Raw genomic sequence first — 10,339 nt, forward strand, 5'->3', positions numbered from 1 at the left:
GTAAATGATGAAATACTTATTTAATTTTTTTATAGAAACTAAATATTTTAGTAAATCACTGTATACAAAGTCATATAAATAGGATACCATATTATTAAATGATTGTAAAAAATGGACCATATTTACAATTTTTATAAACTTGTTAGGATTCGGATATGACCCTAGTTGTGAAGAATATTTTAAGTTATAAAGAGCAGCTAAAATGATACTTAGATGGTACACTCATATTTTTCATTATTCTTTAAAACAATATCACATTTTGAAGCCATACAACTTTGTAGAGAATAAATTATTAATTTCCAAGGCAATTCCTTTAAAGAACAGTATTGGTGGACAGTTTCTTACCAATTTAGAATATTTGGGTTATCTGAAAGATATCAATTAAAGATGTGTTAAAGTATTAGGATTTTTGATCATGCACAGTATCATAATATTTAACCAATCACTAAGCTTTATTTATTAAGTTGTTGAGTGCTGAGTTCCTTCATGCCACTTTTGCTACCATTGCCACATCGTTTGTAAACTGGTCTCACCATATATTAATGAGTAATAGAATTTCAACTGATAATTTATTGAGTTTGCACTTACATATATCTATATTTATGTTCTCTAGAATACATTTTACATCCACCATAAATGTATTTCTTCATTTCCTGCACAATATAGTATATACATGTATGTGTATAATAAATTCATACATGTTTATGCATGTATAATGAGACTCAATCAAATTTTTTACTGTCTTAAGTTATTGAAATTTTTTATTTAAGTTGTTTAGTTTATATTTTTACTTTCTTGAAAGAAATATTAAAATACTATTACTAGGAACTTATTTTAAAATAATTTAATTCTAGCTGGGTGTGGTGGTATATGCCTTTAATCTCAGTACTTGGGAAACTGAGAAAGGAGGATCATAGGTTTAAGGCCAGTCTCAGCAACATAGTAGAACCATCAGAAAAAATAAATAATAAAAAATGGGGCTAGGAATATAGCTTAAAGATAGGATACTCCTGGGTTCAATTCCCAGTACCACAAAAAATTTTTTTGACTTCTTAAATTATCTATCCCTTGCTAATTGCTATGTATCAAAATAATTAGTCCAAAACACTAAAAAAAAAAATCCCTGCTAAAATTTAAAAATTTTACTACATATTATCATGTACTATTACATGGGATCTTATTTGAAAAATTGCCATATTACAGATCATTGAGGGTGGGGCAGGGTCTTACATATGCAAGGCAAGCACTTTACCACTGAGCTATAATCCCAGCTCATTTCATAGGTCTTATTTTAGTTGTGACTGAGTCAGATTGATTTTTATTATACTAATTTTGTTTGTGTATGTGATACTGGGGACTGAACCCAGGGGCATTCTACCTCTGCGCTACATCCCCAGACCTGTTTTCTTTTTATTTTGAAACAGAGCCTCGCTAGGTTGATGAGAGTGTCACTACTTGCTGAGACTGTTCTCAAACCTGTGATCCTCCTGTCTCTACCTCCCAAGTATTGGGATTACAGGCATGTGCTACCACACCCAGCTCGTAGTATAATTTTCATCATTAATTCGCTGTTGTACTAGTATTAGAAATATCTGGGACTATTATATATATGTATGCTTACACATATCTCTCCATAAAAATATACTATTTCGATTTAGTTTTGTATTTGAAAGCTGTTTCCTGCTATTTTCACCACTTTATGGTTGGTTGGTTGTTTTGGTGGTACTGGGGTTCCTGGAAACCCTTCTACCTCCGGGCTATACTCTCAGACCTATCTTATACTTTTTTAAATTTGGAAACAGGGTCTCTTAAGCCAGCATGGCTGGCTTCAAATCCACGCTATCCTTCTGTCTCCACCTCCCAAGCGCAGGGATTTCAAGCGTGCGCCACCACGCCCAGCCAGTTTGTTGGTTTAAAAAAAATTTTTTTTAATAAAAAAACTAAAGATTCTGGTTGCTTACATAGTTTAAAATTCCCTCTCTCTAGATTACATCATACCCTAGAGACACACTTTACAAAAAAGATGACTAGGGTCAACTATGATTCCTTTATGATAGCTGCCAGGCTAATATGAGCATCTCTAGGGAGAGTGTGTGGCAGGTGGATCAGGGATGAACAGCTTTTCAGAAGATAGCATTTAAGCTGAGATCTGAACAATCAAGGGTTAGGTTGAATATGTAGCAAGAGAAAAACAGCATGTATAAAAGTCAGGAGAAGAGAAACCATTCCCACATCACAAGAGCCAAAGGCAATTTAGGGTGGCTGGGATATAGAGTCCGAGAAGAAAGAGCTAATGAAGAAAGATGATAGTTAATAAAGGCCCTAGTAAAACACAACATGCCATTTCAACTATTCCTAAGGAAATGAGAAAGAAACAAAGAGCTTAACCATGAAAAAGGGACAGGATTAGATTTATGTTTTAATGATCATTCAAATAGCATACAATTTTGAATTATTAAACAAAAATTATGGGAGGCCATTGTTGGACTGTTCTCCTGCCCTAAGCCCAGCAGATCAGACAGCCATGCTGGAGTCACTTGTGATATATACCATGCAATCAAGTTAAAACTTTAAGGAAATAGGTAGATACCCAACAGACCAATCTTCCTAATAATGGATGATTCTAATCTATCTGAGTCAGCTCAGTGTATTAAGAAAGTCTCCTCTACCTTTGCCACATATATAAAAGTAACCTTATGTTAACTAATCAATATTTTTTCTATTGTTTGTTTCCTTCATTACAAACCCACTGTTCTGACATTGTCTGGTGGGAGCTATCTTTCTATTTTGTAGAAGGGAGGCTGCCCTGCTATAGGAATCAAAAACATATGCCATTGTCATTTACTGAAATAGAGTATATAGAGTAGTAGATACTGGATGTGATCTATAATTAAATTTGTTGCAATTTTGTTTTTTGGCAGTTTGAATTTTGTTTTTTGCTTGAATGGAGAGATTTAGGTCTGGAGGATCTTAGTCTTGGCTAAGACAGGCAGTGGGACAATAGGAAGTGAATGCATTTGAGATTTAAGATACATAATCAATAGCCCTGGTGATTAATTGGATCTGGTGGTAAAAAAAAAAGAGATGGTGAGGGTGACTCTCATATTTCTAATGTGAACCACTGCCAATATCATTTAGGAGGCTAAAGGAAAAGTGGCTTACAGAGGCAGGAAGAAAAAGAGGGGTGTAACGTGATAGAGGCTAAGGTGGAAATATCTTTCAACAAGGAAGGGTGATCAGGGATGTCAGATGCTGCTATAAAAATGGAGTAATACAAAATCTGAAAATGTTTCTCCTGGTTTTAGCAACAAGGATGTCACGTGTCCTTTGTAAGAAGAGTTTCAGTAGAGTGATGGGGCAAAAGCAGACTGCTTTGGGAGATTCAACAAATTGGCCTTCTAGGGCTAAGACAGATTAAATAATGTACTTCCTACCACAGAGCTGACTGCACTGTTGGACCTAAGGTAAATATCCAAAGGTCTGAGGTTCTGTTTGTTGTTTTGGTACTAGGGATTGAACCTATGGGCTTTCTACCTTTGAGATACATTCCCAGCCTCTTTATTTTGAAACAGGTCTCACTGAGTTGTTGAGGCTGATCTTGAACCTGTGATCCTCTTGTCTCAGCCTGCTCTACCATCCCTGGCTTGTTCATTTTATAATAGAAGCCAGAGTAGGAGCTCTAAGTGCCATGCTATGTCATCTAAACTCAGGCTTGCTCAATGCCTAAACTGACATCTGAATTTAAACCTTGGCTATCACAAGGTAGAAGAGTAGAATCTGCCAATTCTTAAGGTAAGGACCTCGAGGCTGGGCATGATGGCACATGCCTGTAATCCTAGTACATGGGGGACTGAGACGGGAGAATCACAGGTTTGAGGCCAACCTAGTGCTCACTGAGCAACTTAGTGAGACTCTCAGCAACTTAGCAAAAAAGCCTGTTTCCAAATAAAAAGTAAAACAGACCTGGGGGTGAGGTTCAATGTCCCCTCAACACACGATAAGGACTTTGAGGGGACCAGAGTGAGCACAAGAGTATATATTTCTTGAAAACATCACAAGTGATATGATGCTGCTGCTGGTCCACTGACTACAATTAGTAATGATATTGTAAAGCACCTTTAGGAAGAAAGAAAATTATCCAAGAGGGAAGATCTTAGATGAAAGAAGGTAAGTAAAGAAACTAGTCAGCAAGTAGGTACACCTAAACAATCATTATCTATATGAACTCTAAATGTTGTTTTCTGGAGCTTTAAAAATAACACAAAAGTTCTGGATACCAATAGGTGTTTATCTCTATCAGGAGAGTAAAGTCTTTTAAGGGCTTTGTATAATTTAGGAAAGAGATTAAGATAATTAACTTTAGACTTTGTTAATTTATGTATGTTGCTGAAATTTCAAGGGGGATTATGTAGTGAGTGGGACCTGAAGGGAAACACACCAAGACCTGTGTGCACGTATGTTTGTCTGGCTTTGAATTTCATGATGTACAATGCACCCATACAAATTACTATAAAATGTATAGGACTTCTAAACCAGTAGTGGGAGAAAGGAAAAAAATTGATAAAGTACAACAGATAAGAAAGAGAATCATACAATAATAGGGGAAATAAAACAAGGTAGGAACAAACGTTAGAATGTCCGTATTTCTACTTAGAAAATGACTATCAGATAGCATTAAAAAGATAGCCAATATTCATATAGTACTTATGTGTTAGGCATTCTTAGTAATATATTTAATCATCACAATCCTATAAGGTAGGTATGATGCTATTTGTTTTGCAGAGAAGAAAATTGAGGGACAGAAAATTGCCTTCGGAGAGCTAATATTTTTGTCAAGCTAATGAAGCCAAAATTTACAGTTGGGCAGTCTGTTTTAACTTAGTGCTTTTTACTGTTTTGCTATGCTGATTCACAAACATGTTTTAGCACTATACTCTTAACAGACACATTTAAAATGTAAAATGAGACTTTGAAGGAAAACTGGCAAAAATATATATAAAGCAAGTTTTTAAAATTGGCATACCTATGTAAACTTAAGTAAAATAGATATTTAAGATTAAAAGTATTATGTTAGGGGTGGAGGGTATACAATGTTAGAAGGTTTATGTTAAAGGAACATAAAATGATGGACATCTAAAATAGTTTCAAAGGTGCACAAATCAAAAGTTGATGAAATTGCAGTGAAAAGCTGGTGAATTCACAACCTAAGCAGGAAATTTAGAATAAGTTTAATGGACCAAAAATTAATAAAACATAAATAGGCAGCAAAATCCTGATTTATTGGACATATAGAATACCCAAAACCTGACAACTGGAAATATATTTTTCTAAATATTTAAAATGTTTGTAAAAGGTGCCTAAAAAGCAAGTCTCAACACATCTCAAAGACTATCATATAAAACATGTTCTTTGTCAGCAAGGCAAATTAAAAATCAACAACAGTAACTCTGAGAAGTATATATGCTTGGTAGATTGAAGAAATTGCTCCTAAATAACTTAAGGGTCAAAAAAGAAATAATGATATAATTAAAATGCCTATATTACCCTTCCAATATTTTTAAAAAATGCAGTAAGCATGGTACTTGAAGGGAAACTTAAGGCATTAAATATTCATATTAGCCATGTGTGGTGAACGCTTGTAATCCCCGTACTTGTGAGGCGGAGACAAGATCGTGCAGGTTCGAAGCCAGCCACGCTGGCTTAAGAGACCCTGTTTCCAAATAAAGATACAAAATAGGTAGTGTAGCCCAGAACCCAGTACCACCACCAAAAAAAAAAAAAAAAAAAAAAATCAGAAGAAAGGCTAATTAATTATAAGTGTCAACTTAAATTAGAAAGTAGTAGGTTAGAAGTTAGAACAAAATATAGATAACAATGCAAAATAAGTATTAAGTAAGATCAGTAAAGGACTCAATAACTGCAGAGCCCAAATAGATAAAACTCATGCAGGTTTTCAAAAGAAGAGGTAAAAAAAAGCTCAAATACTCATGTTAGGAATGAAATAGTAGATTGGGAGAACAAAGAATATTTTGAAAAATTTTATGTCATTTGAAAACTTGAAAAACTTGTGAAAATAAAAGCTATCATGATAAAAATAATGTTTTAAAGAGTTTTTCAAAATGGTGTGAGGAGGTCATTAGGAAACAGGGCTTTGGCACCCTCCAGCGTGGCTTGTGGAGGTGAACTCTAGACGCCTTCCCACTGTGAACATCTGGAACAGATGTGCCCAGAGACTCAAGATGCATATTTAGAGGTTTTTCGCATAGGGCCAGCTCTCAAGTCTAATATCTTTTCCCACAAAAAACTTTCTACTGCCTTGTAATAACACTATTTAGCATAAGCTCTCACCTTCCTGCTTACTTTGGAATACTGATTCAGTGTTACCTGAACCTGTGCCTCCCATATTTCAATTCTTTAGATCCCAAATAAAGTTCTTTTACTTTTGCAGTTCAAGTTTGCTTCTCAACACCCTAGAGAAATAAAATTTATCAAAGTGCACCCCAAAGAAAAACCCCAAACACACCTATAACCAATAAAGAATTTTTTTTAGTTAAAACTGACACCCTACATGCCCACTGATCCCCCAGAAAAACAAAAACAAAACTACTGAGTATGCGTATAATCCTACTACTTGGGAAACTGAAACAGGAGGATCTCAGATTCCAGGCCAGTTTCACTCATGAACTCAGGTGCAGAATTTTAAAAATTGGGTAATTCCAGAATTGCAAACAAAGGATTACCAACAGAACAGACTGATGTGGTTAATCACATCAACAATTAGAGGAGAAAAAGTTGGCTATATCAATAGATGCAACAAAAATGATTTGACAAAAGTCATCCTTCCATCATTTAAGAAAGAATAGAGAAATGAAAAAAGGAAAGAGGAGGGCGCAGAAGGAAAAAAGCTGGACTAGAAGGGAATTTAAATTGGGGGGGTTATGAGCATAATAATGATAGCAAATGTCATACTTAATGATGACACACTGGAATCATTCCTTAAAGACAATAATGTTCACTACCCATCACAAAACTGTCATTATTTCTAGATTGTATGTTTGTCTAACAGAAAAATCCCACTCAATTTAGGGGAAAAGTATTAACATTTTTCAAATTATTAAGAATTTAGCACTATTGCTATATGTTATTTCAACTGTATTTTATAGAACAGCATCATATTTTGCGGCTATCACTTTTAGTTTAGAAATGATTTGTCAAGGCCAGGGTTCTTGAGTCCATGAGTGAGACTACTTTAGTTTTTCTTAAACTTACTTCATCTTAAAAATGCTTCATAGAAGCTGGGCATGGTGGCACACGCTTATAATCCCAGCGCTTGGGAGGCTTGAGACAGGAGGATCATGCAGGTTCAAAGCCAGCCTCAGCTACTTAGTGAGGCTCTCAGCAACTTAGTAAGACCCTGTTTCCAAATAAAGTATAAAATAGGTCTTGGAGTGTAGCCCAGAGGTAGGAAAGCCCCTGGGTTCCACCCCTAGTACCACACACACACACACACACACACACACACATACACACACAAGCCTCATAGGAAGTCCGTATTTCCAGTTGGGGATTCCTTATTCTTTTAAGGAAAGCTTTTGAAAATGGTCTTCACAGTTAATCAGGAAGACAGTGAAGTAGTTTCTGGTTGCTAAAGCCTTGTCTAGCTTTAATATGGTTTCCAAAGCATCAACCTGAGTGGAGATGCAGAAGGTCCAAAAAAAGGAACAATCAATCCACCAATTTCATTAAGGTGAAATTCAAAGGGAATAAACATGTGTCCTTGCAATTAAATTCAAATAACTGCTTCCAATAAAGGATAAATGAAGCTATTTTAGTAAGACCTCTAAGGATGAAGGCCTAGGGTTTGTTCTCAGGTTGTTTTTATTTTAAAAGGCACGATGTCATGAAAAGATCCAGTAATGTGTAAAGGAGAGATTTGGGGGGGGGGTAAAGTTTTCCTTTAATTGGGGTTGAAAGTTAGCATTTGTTCATCTCTTAATGCTGATCTGAGCTTTATATATATTTACCTTTGGATAGTATTTTCCCATAGATGAGTAATGCCAAATACTGTTAATAGTCCACAGGCATTTGATTTTGAGTATATTAATCACTGGAAAGGTATATATAGAATTCTACTAAATTCTTTTGCTGATATTTGCCTCTTAGCATGTCATTACTTTTTTTTTACTTGCTAAGCCTCAACAACCTAGAGAGACTCTTGTTTGAGAATAAAAAAATTAAAATGGCTACGGATATAGCTCAGAGGTAGACTGCCCCTGGGGTCAATCCCCAGCAACATACACAAAAAATAAAGAAGAAAGGGAGGGAGGCAGGGAGAGAGAGTGGGAAATTAATGGGAGGGAACCAAATTAAAAAACTTAGTAAAAAGGAGAGTTTACTACAGATAGCTAAAAAATCCAGAGGATCATTAGGAACTATTTTGAACACTTATATTCCAATAAATTTGAAAATCTAGAAGAAATTGACATATTTTTAGATATATATGACCTACCTAAATGGATTTAAGAATAGAGAAAACCTGAACAGACCAATAATAAACATTGAGCTTGAAGTAGGAATAAAAAGCCTTATACAAAGAAAAGCCCAGGACCAGATTCCCAGCTAAATTCCACCAGATGTTTAAAAAGAAACTATTACCAATGTTCCTCAAATTATTTCATAAAACAGAAGGGGGCAGAATCCTGCTGATGCTGTGGGCTCTTCTGATCCACCATTTTCTCCATTTCCTAATCATTTGTTAAAGATGCCTATTATTTTATTTCTTCTATTCCTCAGCTGCTCAACATTAACTCCTGCCTGTCAAAATTTTATAATTTCATTGTAGTTTTTAAAATTTGGATTGTTTCCTATTTTTTAAAAAAATAGGATGGCTTATTCATTCTCAGTATTTTTTTTATTGAAGAAAGTATTTGGGACTGAAACTTTTCTTCAGAAAATCACCTTAGCTGTATTTCACAGATTCTCATGTACAGAAGTTTTATTATTGATTTCTAAAAAGGCTGCAAATTTGGTTTATATTTCTCTTGTGGCCAAAGGTTAGTTTATAGGGTTTTCTAATTATTTTTCCAGATATAAGGAAAACTCTATTTTCTTTTTTATGTTGCTATTGATACCCTTTCTTTTATGGTATAGTTTTCAGGAATCTATTATTTATATTTTGGGAATTTACTGAAGTTTACTTTTGGTCCACTATATGCTTCGTTTTCATGACGATTACAAGGCACCTACAAAAAATGGCATCTATTAAACTGGGAATAGGTCCATCGTATCATCCAGATATACCATTCCTGGGTATCTTTCCAAAGGGCATGGAATCAGAGAACCACAATAATATACGCATATCCATGTCTATAACAGCACAATTCACAATAGCCAATTTATGGAATCAATCTAGGTATTCATCAACAGATGACTGGATTATAGAATTATGGGATATGCACACAATGGAATTATTCTCAGCAGGACTTCCGGGAAGATGTCGACCGGGGCTTAAGAGCCCCGCCAACAACCAATCTCCATTACCACAAAATCAGCGCCTTTCATAGCCAGAAAACACCATCACCAGAGAAACAAAAAAAATCACCAGGCTCCAGAGAGAAAGCAGACTGAGAACAGAGCTCAGAGCCACAGAGGAGATACACCGGCCTCACGCCCGAGGACGTGGCAGCAGCGCCATACTGCCGGCGGCAGTGGCAAATTCACCGGACGGCTACAGCAAGCCGAGGTGAGCCGCTGCGGAACAGCCAGGCGGGATCTTTCGGTGCAGGGAGCATCTAAAGCTCCCAGTGGCTGAGCTCAGCACACGCTGCAGGGACTCAGAATGGAACTCAAAACCAGAGAAGAAAAAATACGCCAGTCTCACGGCCGAGGGCGTGGCAGTGGTGCCATATTGCCACCAGCGGCAGCAGCAGTGAATTCACCGAGTCCAGTACAGCTACATCTGCGAACTCAAGAACAGTGAGTCAAATTGCGGGCCACAGAGGAGAAATCCCAGTACTGTACTCCCTGGGACTTGACCCAGTGGGGGAGTGGCGGTGGCAGAGATATCACACCATAGGAGAACGTGCAACCTGGCACCCCCCATAGTCTAAAGCAGCCTCTATCGACTCCCTGGGTTGGAGACTCTGTGATACAACCCAGTAAAGGAGTAGTGGGGTCAGAGATACTACAGACTCGAGATCCAGAGCACCTTAAGCAAAGTCATAGTGACCCAAGGGAAGAACCCAGAGAAGGCACAAACTTCCGAAATCACGGGAAAGAGGAATAACACTGGAGCAATGAATGCCCACAACCCCACAACATCAGAACCCGATAAAACAGA

The sequence above is a fragment of the Muscardinus avellanarius genome (genome assembly GCF_963383645.1).
Source record: "Muscardinus avellanarius genome assembly, chromosome: 1".
Classification (NCBI taxonomy): Eukaryota; Metazoa; Chordata; class Mammalia; order Rodentia; family Gliridae; genus Muscardinus; species Muscardinus avellanarius.